Consider the following 24746-nt stretch of genomic DNA (forward strand, 5'->3'; position numbering starts at 1 on the left):
TCACTGGGTGGGAGAATTGGGGTGGTTGAATTTCACAGCAGTGTATTGGACATCTTCGTCCTGTTTCTGTGGTTGAGGCAGCTGGACGGTGGAGTACAGAGGTACTTCCTGTTTTTTGGAGCGAGAGAAGTGGACGCTGGCGTAGTGAACGTCATCCTGGTCGACGGTGGCCGCTGTCTGTGTTGCAGTAGGGGTCATGGTCATGCTTGAGATGTTGTCATATACTGGACTAGAGTCTCCCTGATGGAGAGAGAGGACAGACAACATGAGGAGTAGAAATGTTCCACAAAGCAATACACAGACATCAGAGTCATCTTCTGATTCCAACAGACTCACCTGTCCATTGTCTGCTGTGTCTCTTCTGTCTCTTGTGTCAGAGGTGGATTTGGAGGCCTTCTTCCTGTTTTGCACATTAATTAATTAATTAATTAATTAATTTATGAAGTTAACAACAAATCAGAGTGCTACATTTAAAAAATAAACAACATCAAAATATGAATTTTCACTCACCTAAACCACATGAGTCCAGAGAGACAGAGGATGAGAACCAGAACAACAACTATGTTTCCTACAGCTGCAGTCATAACTGATGTTTGTTTTCCTAAAATATAATATGGATAATATGAGTACATGGTATGATATAATAAACTAAAAATAAATGTAAATCCAGGACATTAATGCAATACTTGTTAAGGGATATTATAACCCAATGTATAGTTATAAACTAAGGAGTAATAATCCAAAGTATATTGATTCAGATTAACTTGAAACATGTAGTTTTGTATTGAAGTATTGAAGATGAAACTTGACCTGCTACAATGATCATCAGAGCTGTAGAGTTATTAGATGCTATTGTATTCTCAGCCTCACAGTAGTATTCTCCACTGTCCTCATAGCTGATGTTAGTGATGCTGTAACTCTGTCCTGATGCTTTTGGTGAGGTTACGTTCTTCTTGTACCAGGTGTATTTGTCCACAGGTGGGTTGGCATCACTGCTGCAGGTCAGAGTCACTGAACTGCCCTCCACTATTTCACCAGAGGGACTGACTGACACTGAGGTGTTATTTGGGCCATCTGGTGAACAATATGTAACAACAGTGTTTTAAATAGTTTTTTACATGAGTAGCATCATGAAACTTGGACTTGTGATTTAAATATTAATTTAAATGTGATCCTCTGATCAAAAGATGAGGTTATGTGTACTAACACTGAACGTCCACAGACACAGAAGAAGAGTTGAGGCGTCCATATTTATTCTCAGCCTCACAGTAGTATTCTCCACTGTCCTCAGAGCTGATGGTTGTGAAATTGTATGTATTTTCAGACCCTGTCAGTGAAGCTCCATTTTTCTTGTACCAGGTGTATTTTTCCACAGGTGGGTTGGCATCACTGCTGCAGGTCAGAGTCACTGAACTGCCCTCCACTATTTCACCAGAGGGACTGACTGACATTATGGTGCTTTTTGGGCCATCTGGTAAATGAGAATTTGTCAGAGGGTTAGGACAGTAGTATATTTTGACAGTAGTATATTTACAAATGAAAAAAAAGAATGATCTGTTAAGTCAGAGAACTATCTAAAACTCTAATTTACACAAAACGTTAACAAATACACATTTGCAGATGGTATGCTTTAGGACTAGTTCATTTCATTACTTTTGTTTTGCTACCTTAGCATTCAAACACTAAGCTGTACTTTACTCACACTTCACATCCATGTTGATGGTCGTAGACCTGTCTGTCCCCATCTCATTCTGGACCTCACAGTAGTACTCTCCAGTGTCTGATGACTGGATTTGATTGAAGACATGCTGTGGTCCTGTCATACTCTCATAGCCACCTCCATTCTTGTACCAGGTGTAACTCTGCACAGGTGGGTTGGCATCACTGCTGCAAGTCAGTCACTGACCAGAGGAAAGAGAGCCTCCTACTGGCCCTCCAACACCACTTCCAGCTACATCTGGTCTCCCATCCAGGAACTGACCAAGGTCAACTCTGCTTAGCTTCAGAGACAAGCCAGCAGTGGGATGCAGGGTGGTATGCCACAGACATTTGGCCAGTTCCATGGGCTTGTAAGTAAGCATTTCACGGTAAGGTCTACACCTTTTGATTCGATTTTCATTCTATTCTACAAACCCATTCAATTTACACTCTCATCAGCTGTATGGTGGCCTCCCGAGTAGCGCAGTGGTCTAAGGCACTGCATCGCAGTGCTAGCTGTGCCACTAGTGATCCTGGTTCGAATCCAGGCTCTGTCGTAGCCGGCCGCGACCGGGAGACCCATGGGGCGGCGCACAATTGGCCCAGCGTTGTCCAGGGTAGGGGAGGGAATGGCCGGCAGGGATATACTCAGTTGGTAGAGCATGGCGTTTGCAACGCCAGGGTTGTGGGTTCGATTCCCACGGGGGGTATGATTTTTTTAAATAAATAATGTATGCACTAACTGTAAGTCGCTCTGAATAAGAGCGTCTGCTAAATGACTAAAATGTAAATGTCTGTATCAAAGTGCTACTGAAGGTTCCAGTGTTCTAAACTAGAGCTCCCCCTACTGGCATCTCAACATTACTGCAGCCTCCTAATATTGTGTACAGTGCCGGTACCTAATAATAATGTCCTCTATAATGTTGGGCTAATAACAAACTGACAATACATCAGACAGAATGGTGAAACACAACACTGGATACTACTTGACAAAGTCACATTTAAGCACATGTCTGTAGTAGTACAACATGCCTCTATTACACTGACTACGTCCCAAATGACACCCTAATCCCTATATAGTGCACTACCTTTGACAAGAGCCCTATGGACATGGTATGACAGTGTGCGTGTCCTCTCGACCTGATTGGCCTGCAGCCCTGTCAATCACCCTTCACACTGCTGTTCATCCAACCAATCAGGGCACTTGGACTGCGCTGCAGCAACACAACCAATCACCTTTAATTAGTGTGCGGCATCTGCAGTCTTGAGAATAAGTGTTGTGTTGCTGACAGACTTTTGACATGCAGTTCCTTACAGAAGTGTGAGTCGAGCGAATATAACCACACAATAATATAAAACATCTTCAAATGGAAACAGCTGTGTCTGCATGTGTGGTGGTGGTGACCATCAAGAGTAGAGTGATGGGCCTCAACACCATGTTCTGACCAGACAGCACTATAGTGGGCAGAACCTAAACCAATCAGCATTAAGTACGTAGTGGGTCTCTGCATATCCAGCTAACCGCTCAGACGAGCTCCAGCTAGCTGTTTGTCCATGTATAAAACTACAAGGGTCTGGATGACCTCTACTAAACACTAAGGCCTGACTCAGGAATGTGTGAAGGAACACAGGGATGTCCGGCAAAGGATGACAGGTAAAGGGTTTTTATTGTCACCACAACAAGGCACTCTGGTTCACTTTGAGTACTTATACAACAGGGTTTCTAGGAGGAAAGAGATACATGGAAATAGAATTAAGCATTTAAACTTATACACACACAAATGCTATACAAGGCAATTAGGCCTATACATATTCACACACTACTGCATCACAAGTTAAGATAAATACAATAAATTATGTTCTCAGTTGAACATTATAAAGCTAAACATGCATAATATTGCAGTGCCTGAATCACATATCAATGAACATTGATGGCTAGATGGTAAGCAGGCCCAGGTAGGGCCTGAAGCTAGCATTAGCCATGTCAAGTATGCTAGAAGTCTAGGATAAAGCACCAGGCCTGGAAAATGACCACCATGTTGGAAAGGCACTGCCACTGTAGCATACAATCACACCAGTAAAGACTGAAAGGTGAGATAATGGCATCAGACTGAATAGCCCTCATGGAGCCTCAGCATTATCATTAGTGGTGGGCTACAAACATTTAGCATGCTAGCCAGGTCATGCTAACAAATGATCAGCAAAGGCACATACAAACATCAATTCCTGCAAACAGACTTTACTATCAACACTCAACTAGGGCTACTTACATTATTTTACACACATAGTAACAACTTCTTTGTTGTTAGCTCTGCTCCCATTTCCCTCTTTATCAGATTAGCTCCGCCCAGTAGGCGGACACTAGCAAGGTAATTAGAGGACACACAGCAGCGATTGGCTTGTTGGCAGGTCAATCTTGGTTTGTAAAGGCCTTTATAACAGTGTGTGTGTGTGTGTGTGTGTGTGTGTGTGTGTGTGTGTGTGTGTGTGTGTGTGTGTGTGTGTGTGTGTGTGTGTGTGTGTGGTGTGAGCCTGCGCGCATGTGTGTGTGTGTGTGTGCACGTGTGTGTGTGTGCATTCCAGGAGATGACTGATATCATGAGCTCCATGATAAGATGGGAACGTGTACGTACCCCTGTATGCAGAACGACATCATATTCCTGAGGTGGGTTTTTTTTATTTATTTTTTTCTCCAATTTATTCTTTGGCCACAAATATGAGTATAGGACAAGTCAACAACATTATTTTGGTATGAGTTAACAGAATATGAACTTTTAATAGTGAGATTTTCTGGACAATTACTTTAAGAACCTGCTTCTGCTATTCTACTGTTTAAACCTTCTCTCCAACTGCTTCTTACCCATTGTGCTTTTTGTCCCTTCCTGCATCCCGTCCAGGATGAGAACATCATGCAGTCCATGCATCTGTTCGACAACATCATTTAGTGACACATCATGTGAATGTGGGAAGGGACGCCCATATTGACCCCCACTGCCCCCACCCCTAGCTCTATCCAAACTCAGTGGGGCTCTCAGGGGGATAAAAGGTATCTCTCCATGGGATCTCCACTCTCCCATCCATCCCTAGCCCCTCTCTGTCTCGGTTGGGGTGGGGTGGGGGGGCAATGCAAATAGTCTGGGTAGCCATGATTAGCTGTTCAGGAGTTTATGGCTTGGGGGTAGAAGCTGTTAAGAAGCCTTTTGGACCTAGACTTGGCACTCCGGTACCGCTTGCTGTGCGGTACTAGTTAGGAGGTCAAGAGACACACCACGTTAGAGACCATAGCACTCATTCTATATGACATCATATTCTCACTATACAATGATGTAATCTATTCTCTAACTGCTAGTTGGACAAAATGGTCGACTGTTATTCTTCTAAGGACAAAAGGCTTTAAATCAAGCAATAATCTCACTGTTTGGTCTGAACTTGTTAACTGTGAGATGTATTATTATCAATCATCGAACATTCCGGAATGTTCCATCTTTGATAGAACTACCTTCAACACTCCAAACATCCATATGATGTCATATTGTGTCTGCATGATGTGAGTTTTAAAAATGACAATACATAATATTTAATGTAACTGGTTGTGTGTCTAGGTGCTGGACATTGCTCCTTCTGAAAGTGTCTGTGTATATTTTATACGGACATGATGATGATGAAGGTGAATAAACCACTATTGCTATACAAACCAATGTAAATGTATTATTTGTAGTTACTGTGTGTACTGTACAGTACAAGAGGTGTGATGTTGAAAGCTTTCCATTTTCTCTCCACTGAAGATACTGTTATAACAAGGTAAAAACAATGACAATTACATTTAATCTTAAAAGTTGATTAAACACAATCCACACTTAATAGTTTCCAATATTTTGTATTTTTATAAAAGTGATAAGAAACGTTGCATCAAGTTGTTGCATCAGGACACTGAGGCAAAATATTACTTTATAACTTTGTCATAAAAGCAATAAAAAATGTATATGAAAATATCAAGCAAACATATATTATGTATCATCTTACAGTACTGTATAACGTAATAGAATAGAATAAATGTATTGTTCCTGAGAGCAAACATCAAGAAGAAATGTTAAAACAATTATGTTCTTAGCCTTCATATAAAATCTAACTGGACATCGAGGCTACTTCAGAAATACAAAGCAAAGGTATTGACAACGGTTTTGTGTTCAGATTCTGGGTCTGCTGTAACTTATATCTTTGTTCTATGTTACTTAAAAAATGGAATTGAAAAATATTTAACACAAACATTATTTACAAGGTTCCCCCTCTTAATCATCATTGTCTAAAAGGCACAACTGACCCTAGATCAGCACTCCAACTAAGTTTGAATACAGCAGTCCTGTGGGGCTCAGTTGGTAGAGCATGGCCCATGGGTTCAATTCCCAATGGGGCCACCGGCATGAAACATGTCTCCACGCATAATAAGTTGCTTTGGATGAAAGTGTTTCTAAATGGCATATATTATTTTATATTATTATATCACTTATTTGGACTATACAGGTCCAGATATACAGGGGTTTTGTCAGACTTGTGTTCAGGTCTTCTTGGTTCTGGGTAGTTGACTCTACTGTAGATCTCAGAGGAGTCTTCCTCAGCTGCTTGTGCTGCTGCGGGTCTGAGGAGAGAGAAACAGAAATGAAACAGAATCTGTGTCCCAAAACCCCCATCTTATCCTCTTTATAGTGCATTACTTTGACCAAGACCTTTATGTCGCTAGTCAAAAGTAGTGCACTAAATAGGGAATAAGGTTCCATTTGGAACATAGATAGAACAGATCCTCAAAACCACCACTCTCTCATTATAGACATAGTAATTGTCTTGAGATGTCCATTGTTGGGTTCGTAGTTTAAGGAAATGCCATCACTAGTGGCCACTAGGGGACAACTTTTATGCTTATTAATGACATCATGGTCCTCTCGTCCAATAAGCAGCAGCATAGGAATGAGCTGAAAGGAGAATATAGCTTGTTTACAACCAAATTAAAAATATATATATATGTAATTAGTATGTTATAGAAGGGTCCAGATTATTATTTTTGCGATTTCTCTTGTTTTTGTGAAACTATCCCCAACCAGCGATTCACTTCCTCATCCTCGTGTGCAGTAAGTGGGCTCCAAAAACACCCAAAACATCCTTTTAGAAACGAGAAAGCTCTAAGTAGTCTGTAGTGATGCACGTCTTTACATTTTGTACACATGAAATTGTGTCATTCAGAACATTATCCGTAATGTTATGTTCCATGTTGTTGCGACTCGAACGATGCCTCTGGTCCATTCTAATAGCAGGCTACACAGAGAATACAACAGTTGGACAGGGGAAACAGCGTCAGTCACACAAAATGGAATATAATGTTGCGGATAAAGTTTGGAATGACACAATTTCATGTGTACAACTGCAACATCTAAAGACCTGCATCACTTTACTGAGAGCATTTCAGTTTCTAAAAGGACGTATTTGGGTGTTTTTAGAGCATTTGTTGATGTTTTTTCAGAGCCTCTGTACTGCACAACAAGGATGAGGAAGTTTCTCAAAAACAAGTGAAATCTATAACACACCATTTACATCAGAAATAGAAATTTGGTTGTAAAAAAGTAAACTTCTCCTTTAATGCGGTGTATTCACAATGTTCTAGTATTGGCTCCATGTTATTTTAATGGCCGAATTTGCTCACGTTGTGGGGCGGTTGAATTTCACAGCAGCATACTGGACATCCTCGTCCTGTTTCTGGGGTTGAGGCAGTTGGACGGTGGAGTACAGAGGCACTTCCTGGTTTTTGAAGCGAGAGAAGTGGACACTGGCGTAGTGAACGTCATCCTGGTCTACGTTGGCTGCTGTCTGTGTTGCAGTAGGGGTCATGGCCATGCTTGAGATGTTGTCATATACTGGACTAGAGTCTCCCTGATGGGGTGAGAGGACAGACAACATGAGGAGTAGAAATGTTCCACAAAGCAATACAAATAATCTGTTTCTAACAGACTCACCTGTACATTCTCTGATGTGTCTCTTGTGTCAGAGGAGGATTTGGAGGCCTTCTTCCTGGTTTGCACATTAATGAATTAATTTATTATTGAATGAATGAATTAATCAATTAACAAAGAGTCCATAAAAAAGTGTTAGAGTGAAATAATCTTTAAAAGATCACTCACCTGAACCACATGAAGCCAGAGAGACAGAGGATGAGAACCAGAACAACAACTATGATTCCTACAGCTGCGGTCATAACTGATGTTTGTTTCCCTAAATTAAAATATGGATGATACGAGTACTGCATGTTATAAACTGAAAATAATCGTAGTACAGGACAATAATACAATATTTCTTAAGTGGTCTCATCTCAACGTATATATAATTATATATATGTAGCTCAGCTGGTAGAGCACAGCGCTTGTAACGCTAAGGTAGTGGGTTCGATCCCCGGGACCACCCATACACAAAAAAAAATAATGTATGCACGCATGACTGTAAGTCGCTTTGGATAAAAGTGTCTGCTAAATGGCATATTTTTATTATTATTATAAAACAAAGTATGATAAGCCAAAGTATAATTATTAATATTAGCTTGAAATGTAATTTTGTACTGAAATATTGAAGGTGAAAATTCACCTGGTAAAGTTATCATCAGAACTGTAGAGTTCCTAGACCCTCTTCCATTCCAGGCCTCACAGTGGTAATGTCCATTGTCCTTAGACTTGAAATTACTTATGTTGTAGATCTGTCCAAATCCATTTTGAAAAGTCTTATTTTGAAAGTACCAGGTGTATTTGTCCACAGGTGGGTTGGCATCACTGCTGCAGGTCAGAGTCACTGAACTGCCCTCCACTATTTCACCAGAGGGACTGACTGACACTGAGGTGTTCTTTGGGCCATCTGGTGAACAATATGTAACAACAGTGTTTTAAATAGTTTTTTACATGAGTAACATCATGAAACTTGGACTTGTGATTTAAATATTAATTTAAATGTGATCCTCTGATCAAAAGATGAGGTTAGGTGTACTAACACTGAACGTCCACAGACACAGAAGAAGAGTTGAGACGTCCATATTTATTCTCAGCCTCACAGTAGTATTCTCCACTGTCCTCAGAGCTGATGGCTGTGAAATTGTATGTCTTTTCAGATCCTGTCAGTGAAGCTCCATTTTTCTTGTACCAGGTGTATTTTTCCACAGGTGGGTTGGCGTCACTGCTGCAGGTCAGAGTCACTGAACTGCCCTCCACTATTTCACCAGAGGGACTGACTGACACTGAGGTGCTTTTTGGTCAATCTGGTAAAGGAGAATTTGTCAGAGGGTTAGGACAGTAGTATATTTATGACAGTAGTATATTTACAAATGAAAAAAAATAATTATCTGTTAAGTCAGAGAACTATCTAAAACTCTAATTTACACAAAACGTTAACAAATATAGATTTGCAGATCGTATGCTTTAGGACTAGTTCATTTCATTACTATTGTTTTGCTACCTTAGCATTCAAACACTGAGCTGTACTTTACTCACACTTCACATCCATGTTGATGGTCGTAGACCTGTCTTTCCCCATCTCATTCTGGGCCTCACAATAGTACTCTCCAGTGTCAGATGACTGGATTTGATTGAAGACATGATGTGGTCCTGTCATCCTCGGATAGCCACCTCCAGTCTTCTTGTACCAGGTGTAACTCTGCACAGGTGGGTTGGCATCACTGCTGCAGGTCAGAGTCAAAAAATAAAATAAATTGCTCTGTAATGATTGATAAAGTAAGACATGTCTCTTTTGCCTGAGTTCATGATACTTGCTGAGTAGAATACTGTATTATTGTACTGGACTCACACACTGCAGGAGAGGTGAGACCCTCATGGTCTTTTATTGTACAGGAGTAACTGTCTGCATCACTAAAGTAGTCTGAGTACGAGCTGGAAGAGTCCTCCTTTACTTTGTGTCCATTCTTGTACCAGATGTAGGTGGGTTTGGGGTTGTCAGTCAGAGTACAGGTGGTGCTACAGGTCAGTGTCTTCTGTCCCTCTGCAGCAGGAATCACTTTCACCTGCAGACCTAAAATTATATGTATACACACCACATACATCTCTGTGTTTCATACATGTAGAGTAGTATTACCAGTATATCATAATGTTATGTAAGTATAGTATTACCAGTATATCATAATGTTATGTAAGTATAGTATTACCAGTATATCATAATGTTCTGTAGGTGTAGTATTACCAGTATATCATAATGTTCTGTAAGTATAGTATTACCAGTATATCATAATGTTATGTAAATATAGTATTACCAGTATATCATAATGTTATGTAAGTGTAGTATTACCAGTATATAATAATGTTCTGTAAGTATAGTATTACCAGTATATCATAATGTTATGTAAGTATAGTATTACCAGTATATCATAATGTTATGTAAGTATAGTATTACCAGTATATCATAATGTTATGTAAGTATAGTATTACCAGTATATCATAATGTTCTGTAAATGTAGTATTACCAGTATATCATAATGTTATGTAAGTATAGTATTACCAGTATATCATAATGTTATGTAAGTGTAGTATTACCAGTATATCATAATGTTCTGTAGGTGTAGTATTACCAGTATATCATAATGTTATGTAAGAATAGTATTACCAGTATATCATAATGTTCTGTAAGTATAGTATTACCAGTATATCATAATGTTATGTAAGTATAGTATTACCAGTATATCATAATGTTCTGTAGGTGTAGTATTACCAGTATATCATAATGTTCTGTAAGTATAGTATTACCAGTATATCATAATGTTCTGTAAGTATAGTATTACCAGTATATCATAATGTTCTGTAAGTGTAGTATTACCAGTATATCATAATGTTCTGTAAGTGTAGTATTACCAGTATATCATAATGTTCTGTAAGTGTAGTATTACCAGTATATCATAATGTTCTGTAAGTGTAGTATTACCTGTATATCATAATGTTCTGTAAGTGTAGTATTACCAGTATATCATAATGTTCTGTAAGTGTAGTTTTACCTGTGACAGTCAGCTTTGTTCCAGGGAAACTATGACCCCATTCAAAGTTGTACTTGTTTTTATAAATGAAGCGATACTCAGCTGAGTCCTCCTCTCTCAGATCTGAGATTATCAGGGTGGTGTGACCTCTCTCCAAGGCTCGACCGAAATACTCTGGGTCTTTGGTTAGGTCCTTAGAGATCAACCTATCACTTCTAAACCAGAATGTTGATGTGGTGGAATGACAACCAACATAAGTACAGGATATGTCCACTGTTGACCCCTTCAAGGCACAAATTCTCCTCTTGGTGTAAGTCACTCTGTTGCAGTCCTGACCCTGAACACCTGAAACACAGTGACATAACAGGACAACTAGATTGTATTCTCAGTTCTTTCTGGAAATGCTCAAAGTTCTCAAGCTCTCAGTGAAACCAACCCACACACAGGTTATACAGTAATATTAATTAAATAAACACTCACACACTGCAGGAGAGTGGAGATCCTCATGGCCTTTTACAGCACAGGAGTAGCTGTCTTCATAGTTACTGGAGACTGAGTATTTGACCTTGTAGGGGCTCTCATCTAGATGTTGTCCGTTCTTGTACCAGATGTAGGTGGGGTTACCAGTCAGAATACAGGTGGAGCTACAGGTCAGTGTCTTTGACGTTGCCCACCAAGTAGGAGTCACCTTCACCTGAAAACCTAAATGAAAGGGGAATTAAAACAGAGTACATTGTTTAGAATTAATGATTAATTTCATGACTCTTCAAAACTGTATAATGTGCTATGCAGTGTTACCTATGACAGTCAGAGTACATACATCTATGACAATGTCTGTCATTTCTATGTAATGATGAATGTTGATAGGTAAAGTAATACCCTTCTCATTGACCTTAAATGATTGATACTTCCTAAGTAGAATACTAGTTGTATTCATACTCACAAACTACAGGAGAATGGAGACCCTCATAGCCTTCAACAGCACAGGAGTAACTGTTCACAGAAGAATCCCAGACCACCATTTTACTAGGGTATTGTTTGGAAGTGGGCTCATCTAGACGTTGTCCGTTCTTGTACCAGATGTAGGTGGGGTTGGGGTTGTCAGTCAGAGTACAGGTGGTGCTACAGGTCAGTGTCACACTATGTCCTTCTGATACTGTGTCAGGAGTCACCTTCACCTGCAGGTCTGAATGAAGAGAGAATAAAAACATACAAGTACAACCCTCATCATTTCCACCAACTACTACTAGAGATAAAGGTTTACCAGTATATCATAATGTTCTGTAAGTGTAGTGTTACCAGTATATCATAATGTTCTGTAAGTTTAGTATTACCTGTATATAATAATGTTCTGTAAGTGTAGTATTACCAGTATATCATAATGTTCTGTAAGTGTAGTATTACCATTTACATTTACGTCATTTAGCAGACGCTCTTATCCAGAGCGACTTACAGTTAGTGAGTGCATATATTATTTTTTATTTTTCATACTGGTCCCCCCGTGGGAAACTAACCCACAACCCTGGCGTTGCAAACGCCATGTTCTACCAACTGAGATACACCCCTGCCGGCCATTCCCTCCCCTACACTGGACGACGCTGGGCCAATTGTGCGCCGCCCCATGGGTCTCCCGGTCACGGCCGGCTACGACAGAGCCTGGATTCGAACCAGGATCTCTAGTGGCACAGCTAGCACTGCGCTGCAGTGCCTTAGACCACTGCGCCACTCGGGAGTGTACCGATTACCAGTATATCATAATGTTCTGTAAGTGTAGTATTACCAGTATATCATAATGTTCTGTAAGTATAGTATTACCTGTATATCATAATGTTCTGTAAGTGTAGTATTACCAGTATATCATAGTGTTCTGTAAGTGTAGTATTACCTGTATATAATAATGTTCTGTAAGTGTAATATTACCAGTATATCATAATGTTCTGTAAGGGTAGTATTACCTGTATAACATAATGTTCTGTAAGTGTAATATTACCAGTATATCATAATGTTCTGTAAGTGTAGTATTACCTGTTGTTACGAACCCCGTGGCTCTAAACATCTAGGGTGGATGGACATGAGACCCGTAACATAAATTATGCAAATTAGGAGTGTGGCATGGAACAGTGAGAACAAATATGACACAACAACCATGAACTACCGTCAAACACAAATGGTTTATTTCTGAACACACGGTAAGGGTTTGGGAAAAAGGGCTGAGCAGGACCCAAGAAATGAAACAATAAGGTAAAACACCCCTAAGCTGATCTTGCCTGCCTCAAGAACCGCTAGGCTACTGCTACCATACAAAAATAAGTGGGTGGTCCGCTCAGGTCTAACTAGTGTTTATAGACAGTTCTTTCTACGGGAAATGTATGCCCAAGGGCAGCTAGCTCAAACTCCCCTTTTCCCAGAAACACACAATAGTTACCAAACAGAGTAACCAGCAACTCAATGAGTACTCTAAACACAGGACATCACAGTATCCATTACTCACATACAAAACAGTGGTCTAACAGAATTACCAATCATAGTAAACAGCAACTTAGTGAGTAACCAAAAACAGGACACCACCGTGTCCATAATCACATACGGAAATATTCTCTCTCTCACAACAAACACAAGTCTGGTTTTTATACAATGGGATGTGTGATTGAACAAAACGAGTAACAGGTGGTGCAATGCACAGGAATGTTCACTGATTGGTCCAATCAGCAGACACCTCAACGACCACCAATCAGGAACATACAGGACACCTGTGATTAGGGCAGAAGGAGAGAAACACACAAAAACACAGGATACCTGTATCCGTAACACTCCCACCCTTAAAAGAACAAACCACAATGGTTTGCGACACACGTACTATTACAACACCCAAAATTCAATAATCATCCTGCCGGGATAACAAAAAAAACCTAGATCATCAAACACGAGACAAAGCATCTGCCATCACATTATCTAACCCCTTTTTGTGGCGGATCTCCAAATTATAATTTTGCACGACAAGTGCCCAACGCATAAGGCGTTGGTTCTGGTTGTACATCCGGTGGAGAAAAACTAAGGGGTTATGGTCAGTATTAACTATCACTGGTAATGCACTGGAACCAACATAAACTTCAAAGTACTGCAGAGCTAACAACAAAGCTAGAGCTTCTTGTTCAATGGTGGAATAGTTTGTCTGACATTTGTTAAATTTCCGTGAAAAATAACAGACAGGATGGTCCACTCCACTCTGGTCTTGCTGCAGTAGAACAGCCCCAGCACCTCTGGCACTTGCATCTACCTCCAGTTTAAACGGTCGTTCAAAATCTGGCGCAGCAAGAACAGGAGTACTACATAAGAGTGCTTTAGCAGTGTTGAAAGCAGTACAACAATCTTCAGACCATACAAATTTTCTCGCCGGACTGAGCAAATCCTTTAATGGAGCAACTACCGCAGAGAAATTTTTACAGAAGCTACGGTAGTAGCCAACCATCCCTAAAAAACGGCGTAGCTCTCTTCTGGTGGTAGGTGCGGGAAATGCATTTATAGCTGAGACCTTGGCATCTACAGGGCGCACCTGACCATGGCCGACCTGTTTACCAAGATAAGTAACAGTGGCCTTCCCAAACTCGCACTTTGCTAAGTTCAGGGTTAGAGAAGCAGTTGCTAGACGTTCACACACTACCCTTAGAGTGTTAACATGATCAGACCACTCAGTTGAATAAATTACCAGATCATCAAGGTAAGCACTACAATTAGGAACTCCAGCCAATACTGTGTTAACCAGGCGTTGGAAAGTGGCTGGGGCGTTCCGCATCCCAAATGCCATGACAGCATATTGTAGGAAGTGATCTGGGGTCACAAAGGCAGAGATGTCGGAGGCACGTGGGGTTAACGGCACCTGCCAGTAACCTTTTAGAAGATCTAGTTTGGTTACATAAGTAGCAGCACCAACAGTATCAATACAGTCATCCAGTCTGGGTAACGGGAACGAGTCGGGCACTGTGACAGCATTGACCTTCCGATAGTCCGTACATAATCTGGATGTCCCATCAGGTTTAGGAACCAGAATGCACGGAGAACTCCAAGGACTTGAACTTGGCATAGCCAGGTTATTCTCCAGCAAATAACCGACCTCACCCCTCATTATCTTTCTTTTAGAGACGTTGACACGATAAGGATGTTGCTTGATAGGTGCAGCGTTTCCAACATTAATGTCATGTTCTAACACATTTGTACATGTAGGAACATCATTAAAAAGACATGGAAAGCTGTGTAATAGTCTCACAATATCATCTGACTGTCTGTCCGTTAAATGAATCAGGCTTGATGGGAGAGACAGCAGCATCTCTGAATTGGGCAATCTAGCACACTGCTGCTGAGTATTGCGCAACTCCAAACCATCTCCGTCCACATCATTAACATGACCTCCCACTACAGCCGTAGCAGCAACAGAGACAGCCGACTCGGCCAGTTTCTCTGGACTGTCTACCTGAGTGACGGGTCTGGTGTGGTATGTCTTCAACATGTTAACGTGGCACACACGAGATTGGCGTTTTCTATCAGGAGTCTGTATCACGTAGTCAGTTTCACTTAGTTTCTTTTCAATGACATAAGGGCCAGAGAAACGTGCTGACAATGACGCTCCTGGCACAGGCAACAATACAAGAACTTGGTCACCTGGCTGCAGTGAACGAGAAACAGCCTGTGTGTCATAGTGTCGTTTCATTCGTTTCTGTGAGGAAGACAGCGCTTCCTTTGCTAGAGCACAGGCAGCATGTAGGCGCTCACGAAAGCGACTAACGTAGTCCAACACATTTTCTTTCACACACAACTCTTGTGACAAAAACTGATCCTTAAGGACTTTCATAGGTCCTCTCATGGTGTGTCCAAACACCAGTTCAGCTGGGCTGAACCCCAGGGATTCCTGTACTGTCTCACGGACAGCAAACAAAACTAGAGGAACTCCCTCATCCCAATCTTTCTCAGATTCTAAGCAATATTTATGGAGCATAGACTTCAGGGTCTGATGCCAACGTTCAAGCGCACCCTGAGACTCTGGGTGATATGCGCTTGACACACGGTGTGTAACTGACAAGGATTTTAACACTTGTTTGAAAAGTTTAGAAAGGAAATTCGTACCGTGATCAGTTTGTATCACCTTAGGTAATCCAAAAGTTGAGAAGAATTTGATCAACACTTTACTCACCACCGGAGCAGTAATCCTTCGCAGAGGAATGGCCTCTGGGTACCTGGTGGCCACACACATAATTGTCAACATAAACTGGTTACCAGATTTTGTTTTTGGTAATGGTCCAACACAATCAACCATCACATGTTCGAAGGGTTCACCTATTGCCGGTATGGGACAAAGAGGCGCGGGGGAAATAACCTGGTTCGGTTTCCCAACTACTTGACAGGTGTGGCAAGTCCGACAGAACTGAGCCACATCTTGTTTTAAGCCAGGCCAAAAGAAATGTCGCAAAACTCGATCATAAGTCTTGGTGACTCCCAGATGTCCGGACCACTGGTGATCATGAGCGAGGGATAAAACATTTTGTCGAAAGGCTGTAGGAATCACTATTTGGTAAACAGCATTCCAATCTTCGCCAGCGTCAACATGGGATGTCCATTTACGCATGAGGAGATTACCATCAATGAAGTATGCCATGTTTTTCTTCTTTAGCTCCTCCTCTGAGACAACACTAGAAAAACATTTAGCCAGGCTAATGTCAACCTGTTGGTTAGCGATCAGCTGCTCACGAGTAACTGGTAACTGTATGGCCTCAGCAACAAGTTCCACATCCTTCTTCCTTTCTCTGGGCTGTTGGTCAGACTGCACCAGCTTACCAGAGGTAGCACCCGAACTATCCTCTGGGTCACACTCTCTGAATAGAATCGTGTTCGACAAATCTATCACTTCACCCACTTGTCGTGCTTGAGCACGTGTGACAGCACAAGCGGGGAACACATCTGGATAACCCTGTGCCAGCTCCTCGGAGAGAGACTGGTCACTTTTATCCAATACCTCCAATACGGGTATCACCTTTCCTCCGGCAATATCGTTGCCCATTATAAATGTCACACCTTTTACTGGCAACATAGGACGTACGCCAACTCTGAACAATCCACTGACTAACTCAGAGTGTACGTTCACAAAGTGCAATGGCACTGGGACGAAACCCATTTCAATTCCTTGTACTAACACACTGGAACCACAATATGTATTATTAGACAAGGGCAACACATCAGCTAGTATGAACGACTGCGCCGCACCAGTATCTCTGAGGATTCTAACTGGACGCTGAGACGCTTCATCATCTGATATAGAAACAAACCCCTCAAAAATGAACGGTTCATAACTGTGATCTGGGACAGGGACTTTCAAACCACATTCACTATGAGGCTTCTGTCTTGATTCCGGCCTTACAACCGTACGAATCAGCCCAACACCCGTTGGCGGCCTGGCGTGCTGAGGCATCCCCGGTTTGCGTTTTAGCAGAAAGCAATCATTAACCATATGTCCCACCTTATGACAATAGAAACAGTGACGCACATCTTTTGGGCGTGCTGGATGTACTGCTGGTCGACTAGGACTAAAAGTTAGCAACTCCGCAGCCCTGCTCTCCGTACGAGCCGAAAACACGCTCTTATGCGTCAACACAAACTCGTCTGCCAATACAGACGCTTCCGACAGTGAGGATACTTTCTGTTCGTTCAGATAAACTACAATGCGTTCCGGTAAGCAATTTTTTAACTCTTCTAACAAGATTAACTCCCGTAGAGAGTTAAAATCAGTTACCTTACTAGCACTGTGCCATTTGTCAAACAGATTTCCTTTGTCTCTAGCAAACTCCACATAAGTCTGAGTAGGATACTTTTTATGAGACCTAAATCTCTGTCGATATGCCTCAGGAACAAGCTCATAGGCACGAAGAACAGTAGCTTTGACCACTTCATAATTCAAACTGTTTTCAAGAGGTAGCGCTGCCAGAACCTCTTGGGCTTTACCTGTTAGTTTACACTGAAGTAATAGGCACCATACCTCGTCGGGCCATTTCAATGCTACCGCTATACGTTCAAACACACTGAAATAGGAATCAACCTCTGACTCCCTAAACACAGGTACCAAGGTGATCTGTCTACTAATATCAAAAGTAGCAGACGACACAGCTGGTGAGGCTGGCTCACTAGCAGGCATAGTATGAGCAGAGACTAACCTCGCTGTTTCTGCCTCTAGTTCCATTTTACGCATCTCCAGTTCCATCTTACGCGTCTCCAGTTCTTGATCAAGCCTACGCGTCTCCAGTTCTGCCTCTAGCTTACGCGTCTCCTGTTCTGCCTCTAGCTTACGCGTCTCCTGTTCTGCCTCTAACTCCATTTTACGCATCTCCAGCTTGTCTTGCCTGATTTGTGCCCGCTCTTCCGCCTCCATTTGGAGCCGTGTCGAGCGGACATCGATCCTGGCATCACTGTCAGTCAGTGGGGAGAGTGGGTCATAACGGGGCAATGTGGCTGGAGCCTTAGCCTCGTCCTCAGACACTGATGGGCTTACAGGAACAGCAACCACATCCCCTACAGGAGCAGCAGACTCAGGCGGCGGTAACTCAAGCACTCGCTCGTTCAATAATATCGCTAACACTACTTCCCTAACTTCTGCTTTCACTAAACCCCTCGGTATGGGTAAAGAAAAGTGGTCAGCCAAAGCCTGTAGATCCACTCTACGGCAATTCTCAAAAAAAACCCACGTAGGGTTTTCCAAAAATGCCTCTAACTCAAAAGTAGCCATCCTACTAGCAACACGAGCCGTCGACTACTGAACACAAAAAAAAACAGGTAGTACAGCTGCCAAGCTCAACACTGAACCAGACACTTACTAATTTACATGAGTAGCATGGGATAGATCCCGGACGAGCCCCCACTTTATGTTACGAACCCCGTGGCTCTAAACATCTAGGGTGGATGGACATGAGACCCGTAACATAAATTATGCAAATTAGGAGTGTGGCATGGAACAGTGAGAACAAATATGACACAACAACCATGAACTACCGTCAAACACAAATGGTTTATTTCTGAACACACGGTAAGGGTTTGGGAAAAAGGGCTGAGCAGGACCCAAGAAATGAAACAATAAGGTAAAACACCCCTAAGCTGATCTTGCCTGCCTCAAGAACCGCTAGGCTACTGCTACCATACAAAAATACAGTGGGTGGTCCGCTCAGGTCTAACTAGTGTTTATAGACAGTTCTTTCTACGGGAAATGTATGCCCAAGGGCAGCTAGCTCAAACTCCCCTTTTCCCAGAAACACACAATAGTTACCAAACAGAGTAACCAGCAACTCAATGAGTACTCTAAACACAGGATATCACAGTATCCATTACTCACATACAAAACAGTGGTCTAACAGAATTACCAATCATAGTAAACAGCAACTTAGTGAGTAACCAAAAACAGGACACCACCGTGTCCATAATCACATACGGAAATATTCTCTCTCTCACAACAAACACAAGTCTGGTTTTTATACAATGGGATGTGTGATTGAACAAAACGAGTAACAGGTGGTGCAATGCACAGGAATGTTCACTGATTGGTCCAATCAGCAGACACCTCAACGACCACCAATCAGGAACATACAGGACACCTGTGATTAGGGCAGAAGGAGAGAAACACACAAAAACACAGGATACCTGTATCCGTAACACCTGTATATCATAATGTTCTGTAAGTTTAGTATTACCTGTATATAATAATGTTCTGTAAGTGTAGTATTACCAGTATATCATAATGTTCTGTAAGTGTAGTATTACCATTTACATTTACGTCATTTAGCAGACGCTCTTATCCAGAGCGACTTACAGTTAGTGAGTACATATATTATTTTTTATTTTTCATACTGGTCCCCCCGTGAGAAACTAACCCACAACCCTGGCGTTGCAAACGCCATGTTCTACCAACTGAGATACACCCCTGCCGGCCATTCCCTCCCCTACCCTGGACGACGCTGGGCCAATTGTGCGCCGCCCCATGGGTATCCCGGTCACGGCCGGCTACGACAGAGCCTGGATTTGAACCAGGATCTCTAGTGGCACAGCTAGCACTGCGCTGCAGTGCCTTAGACCACTGCGCCACTCGGGAGTGTACCGATTACCAGTATATCATAATGTTCTGTAAGTGTAGTATTACCAGTATATCATAATGTTCTGTAAGTATAGTATTACCTGTATATCATAATGTTCTGTAAGTGTAGTATTACCAGTATATCATAGTGTTCTGTAAGTGTAGTATTACCTGTATATAATAATGTTCTGTAAGTGTAATATTACCAGTATATCATAATGTTCTGTAAGGGTAGTATTACCTGTATAACATAATGTTCTGTAAGTGTAATATTACCAGTATATCATAATGTTCTGTAAGTGTAGTATTACATGTATATCATAATGTTCTGTAAGTGTAATATTACCAGTATATCATAATGTTCTGTAAGTGTAGTATTACCAGTATATCATAATATTCTGTAAGTGTAGTATTACCAGTATAACATAATGTTCTGTAAGTGTAGTATTACTGGTATATCATAATACTGTAGTATTACCTGTGACAGTCAGAGTTGTTCCAGGGAAACTATGACCCCATTCAAAGTTGTTCCATTTTTTAAAAGTGAAGCGATACTCAGCTGAGTCCTCTTCTCTCAGATCTGAGATTCTCAGGGTGGTGTGACTTCTCTCCAAGGCTCGACCTAAATACTCTGGGTCTCTGGTTAGGTCCTTAGGGATCAACCTATCACTTCTAAACCAGAATGTTGATGTGGTGGAATGATAACCAACATAAGTACAGGCAGGGACGGCTTGTTCAATAGGGCGATATGGGCGACGCACTGCCAAACGGGAAAAGGAAGGGATTTTTTTTCTAATCAATTATATATAAAAAAAAAAAAAAAAAAATTATAAAAAAAATTATAAATTTATAAAAAATTATATCACGGCAACAGCAGTTATCAGTGTTCACGTCTGATCTGCCAGCCACTAAATGTCAAATCAGGCTAAAGTCGTGCTTCAAATGGCCCCGCCCGTTTTTTGGGCGATTTCAGTCAGGTTGAAAATCGCCCAGAAGTCTCTCATAGCCTGTCATGTAAAATCTATTTTTTTCACATTTCAAAGCTTTCAATACATTCTCTATGGGTGTCTGTGGGCTTGCACTTACGCGCTTTCGTCATACATAACGTAACCACGAATGAACGTAACTAAGAAAAGACCAGGTAGCAGCCTCAATCAATTCACTACTACTATCAAAATGGCTAGGCTTCAGTCCAACTCGATTGTGTCTTTGGAAGAAGTTCCTTTTTGTCGGCGAACAAATTAAGATAAATTGGACCTCCCAGACCAAATTTAATAATTCAACAGGTTTCTACTAAAGGCGGAAAGTCCTACACCCGAGGATTTTCCAAAAATTGGTACGAACGAAAAAAGACATTGCCACTCACTCAACTGGATGACGAGGGATACAGGCTAGCTGTCCGCCGCCACAACGATGAGGTTAGTGTTGATAATCACAAGTTTACTGGATGTGGATATGGTGTAATAAAGGCAGTTTATTCAGAGGTAAATATATCTGGAATCGCGTTCACGGACCCGTTCGTCAAACTCTTAGGGAGCTATAAATTAAGCCCCATTACTTACCATATCAGATAAGAGAAATTGCTGCAGCTACATATATTTAACATCCTGGCCCTACATAGTTCACTATTAGCATCACTTACCAAAATATTACATGTGGTCATATATGCTTGGAAAGTGGAGATGCCATAGAACGTCAAAAAAGTAAACATTGCTGGAGACACATTGTCGTTTTGGAGAAGACATCGCGTTTGCTAGCGAAGAGATTTGTTGTGGCAAATGAACTTGGGCTGGGAATTGCCAGGAACCTCACGATAAGATATATGCATCAGCATTGCGAGTCTCATGATTCTATACGTATTGCGATTCGATACTGTGATTTTATTGCGCACCATATGTCTGTTGCAGAGGGATCAGAAAGCCATGAAAACGAGTTTTGATCAGTCATGGAAATAAAAGTGCTGAAAACTAATTGGCTCCCAATGTGAAAAGATTGAGAACAAGCTATGAAGGAACAATAATGGTGTTTTGGTGCAGGTACAGCCAACTAGCGCTAAAATATTGCGATATTGTCAATACAGTATATCGTAAAGTATCACTATGTAACTCGATTTCTTTCACCCCAATCCCTCAAATTAACGGTAAATAACTGAATTGTTTGCCCCACATTTAGCTAAGATGATTAGCTAGCCAGCTAAAATGTTTTATTTAGTTAGCAGTCGCATCTACAATAGTTTACTGTCAATAACATGTCTCCAAAAATGACGTGGTGTCTCCAATTGTGTTGACATTTTACAATTGCAATGCGCATCCATGAGTATCCACTTTCTGTAGCTCAGCTGGTAGAGCATGGTGCTTGTAACGCCAAGGTAGTGGGTTCGATCCCCGGGACCACCCATACACAAAAATGTATGCACGCGTGACTGTAAGTCGCTTTGGATAAAAGCGTCTGCTAAATGGCATATTATTATTATTATTATTATTATTATCTGAAGAGAGCCCCGAAACATTGTGTGCAGACATTTTATGCAATAAATGAAGTAGGTTCAATCTAGTAGTTCTGATCTTCTGATTGGTCCTGATGAGTTGGGCGAGGTCACCTCCAGGCTACTGTCACTGTTGCATTGGCTCTGAGTCGGGTTCTCTGTCTTCAAATGTTCAGCCTAAGAGAGGGGATTTTTGTGTGTGTGTGTGTGTGTGTTTAACAGTGATGATGTGTGTGTGTGTGTGTGTTTAACAGTGATGATGTGTGTGTGTGTGTTTGTGTGTGTGTGTGTCCTCAGAGCAAGAACTCGTGAGTTGGAAGAACTGAGAGGCCTATGGCGTGGGTGTTGTCCTTGGCCACCTGCTGACAAGGCTGACAAGATAGGACCCTTTTGTCCATTGTTATTGGATAGGAACAGAACTTATAACCAGCTCCTGACCTAAATAGATCTTAGCACAACATTTTACTCAACATATCATATTCCATATTCACTATAACAAATATATTTACTACGACATTAGCAAGAACCGCCACATCCTCAGCCGGCTAATCCAGTGTGTGAAGTTTTGCGGAGTGTTTGAGTTAGCTTTGCGAGGCAAAGATGAAACTGAGGGCTCCACCAACCCTGGTAAGCCAACACTTTTGAGATCAGTCAATAAATGCTTCTGGTATTGACTTATATGCTGCCCCTGTCTTCATGTTGTTGCTGGACATATCTTTTTTTAAATGTGTGTAGGTCACCTAAATCATCAGAAAAATTGCCCCTCCTGAGAATTTTTTCAGGAGCCGCCACTGAGTACAGGATATGTCCACTGTTGACCCCTTCAATGCACAAATTCTCCTCTTGGTGTAAGTCACTCTGTTGCAGCTCTGACCCTGAACACCTGAAACACAATGACAAGAGGGCATGATTTACACAATACAGTTATGAGCTGCAGTAATCCTGTGTTGCAGTTTGGTTAGATAACGGTGAGGGCTGTTTAGCAGACAGAATAGTTATACTTGAAAAGTTATACTAAATACTGAGGTAAGTCCACACTCACACACTGCAGGAGAGTGGAGATCCTCATGGCCTTTTACAGAACAGGAGTAACTGTCTGTATCAATAAAGGAGACTGAGTACGAGCTGGAAGAGTCCTCCTTTACTTTGTGTCCATTCTTGTACCAGATGTAGGTGGGTTTGGGGTTGTCAGTGAGAGGACAGGTGTTGCTACAGGTCAGTGTCACCAACTTTTGCCGTCTTGATGGAGTCACCTTCACCTGCAGAGCTGGAGTAGATTACGACATTAAAACCCTGGATCACCTGTTCTCTAGTTTAATCACATGATTCAAGACATTCTCAAACACATTTAATTCTTAAATATATGTAATATATACAAATCTAATTTCTAGACCTAAATGTACAGTAGATATTAATTAAACAGACTAGCAGTATAAAGCATGTAACTGTACCTGTGACAGACAGAGTGACTCCAGGATCACCAGTATATCTCCCTCCGGTCTGATCTGTTATAAATCTGAACTTGTACGTAGTGGAGTCACTCTCTCTCAGGTCTGTGATTGTCAGGGTGTGGACATTCTTCTTATCACTACGGTACGTCACACGACCTTTATAGTCTGGGTCATCACTCAGACTCACAGGATTCCCCTCAGCATTATTTTTAGTGAACCAGAAGGTTGTTGTGACTGTACCACTGGGATATGTGTAAGAGCAGGACAGCTCCACTGTTGACCCCTTCAAGGTACAGATACTCTGAGGGGTGTAAGTCACACTCCAGCCATTCTGACCCAGTACCACTATAACACAGTCACACAATACAATGGTATCAGCATTAGGACATGGTCTATTGGCTCACACTAACAGTGGGGTTTTTCCATACTTTGTTGCTATAGTTGCTGAGTTGAGTGTGAATGGAAACCACAGATAAGCATTGCTCAGTGAGGTGTAAAAGATAACTATTTAAAGTGAAGTGGAGACGCCTAACAGAACATACCAGAATAACATTATGATTCTTATCATTTTAGAAATGTCTGTAGATTGTTAAACAGAGCAACTAAAAGATAAGAATGAGACCATACCTGCTACAGACCAGAGAAAGACCACCAACACACTTCCTGCTGTTCTCAAGGCCATTGTTGCATCTCCCACCCTGCAGTCTTAGAAACATAAACAACAACTCACTCTATAACTGGTGAATAACTACATACATACCATCAGGGGCAGCAGGTAGGGCTCTAGTCAAAGGTAGTGCACTCTGTAGGGAATATGGTGTCATTTGGGACGCGGATATAACAACTCACATCATCATAGCCTTGAGTGGATGGTGTGTAAATAACATCCGTCATAATAGTTTAGTGATATGGCATGTGTTAGTGGTAGCGGCAGGTAGCCTAGCGGTTAAGACTGTTGGGCCAGTAATTGAAACATTGCTGGTTCAAATCCTGAGCTGGCAAGGTGGG

The 24746-nt window shown here is 41.5% G+C and overlaps 1 pseudogene across 1 annotated transcript; it reads right to left on the reverse strand.

Moving 5' to 3' along the window:
- Window positions 1-24420, reverse strand: LOC311122008 (sialoadhesin-like; annotated as a pseudogene). The gene is made up of 15 exons: window positions 24366-24420; window positions 23739-24083; window positions 11183-11404; window positions 10724-11047; window positions 9491-9750; window positions 9216-9438; window positions 8720-8983; window positions 8323-8586; window positions 7866-7956; window positions 7701-7755; window positions 7391-7617; window positions 6218-6334; window positions 1699-1887; window positions 337-400; window positions 1-240 (listed from the first exon to the last, which is right to left on the reverse strand). The product of its transcript is annotated as a sialoadhesin-like (transcript).
- Window positions 24421-24746: the final 326 nt, after the last annotated feature.

The sequence above is a fragment of the Coregonus lavaretus genome, assembly GCF_964263955.1.
Source record: "Coregonus lavaretus genome assembly, contig: HAP1_SCAFFOLD_419, whole genome shotgun sequence".
NCBI lineage: Eukaryota > Metazoa > Chordata > Actinopteri > Salmoniformes > Salmonidae > Coregonus > Coregonus lavaretus.